Raw genomic sequence first — 697 nt, 5'->3', positions numbered from 1 at the left:
GGCTTCTGCTTCTGATGCCCACCCCAGCCACCAGCTCCTGTTCCAGCTGGCGCGGGGCCTTCGTCTCCAGACTGAGCGCCAGGAAAGCTGACAGGCGGCCCTCCCCACCCCAGCACGCCCCAGGAATTGAGACGCGGCCCAGCCTCGTGCACGGGGCATGCTAGTGCCCCGCGCGGCACTTCTAATTGTTGGACAAAACTGAAGCACAGAGAGCTCAAGTGACTTGGGCAAGACCACACAGCCAGTGGGTGGCAGAGCCTAGGACTTAAGCACACGTTCCTGCCCCCGTTCCCACCCCGCCCTCCTTTCTTCTTGGCCTTCCCCTCCTCATCTTCCCTTCTCTCTCTCTCTCTCATCTTCAAGTCAGTGTCTGCAGCTTGTGAAGGTTCCCTGTTCCCTGTTCCCTCCCTGGCAGTGACAGAAGCCCACCTCGCCCACCCAGACGGGCTGAGGTAGCCTGGCTGCCCACCTGGAGATGGATAGTGCTCGTGTGCTCGGCCACGGGAGTCGGACGAGCAGCCGCCCTCTGGGGCGGCTTGGAGGCTGGCGGTGTGGGCAGGAGCGCTGCGTGAGCACTGGGCACCCACGAGGGAGCTCATTTTCCCGATCCCGTGAGGTTTAGATGCTTAGAAAGTTTCCAACAAAGACATCTCGTCCCTGGGCTGTGTGTCGGAGGTCCTGCCCTGCCGCGCGCCCG

General features: G+C 62.8%; 1 protein-coding gene across 2 annotated transcripts in view; it reads left to right on the top strand.

Annotated features, from left to right (window-relative positions):
* MPPED1 (metallophosphoesterase domain containing 1) overlaps window positions 1-697 on the top strand; it is a 98,925-nt gene that overhangs the window by 93,681 nt on the left and 4,547 nt on the right. The gene's annotated exons all lie outside the window — the stretch shown is intronic.

Source organism: Tupaia chinensis, unplaced genomic scaffold (genome assembly GCF_000334495.1).
Source record: "Tupaia chinensis unplaced genomic scaffold, TupChi_1.0 Scaffold000294_1, whole genome shotgun sequence".
In the NCBI taxonomy this organism is placed as follows: domain Eukaryota; kingdom Metazoa; phylum Chordata; class Mammalia; order Scandentia; family Tupaiidae; genus Tupaia; species Tupaia belangeri.
The sequence above is the reverse complement of the archived record's forward strand: the minus strand, read 5'-3'. Positions and strand labels throughout refer to the sequence as shown.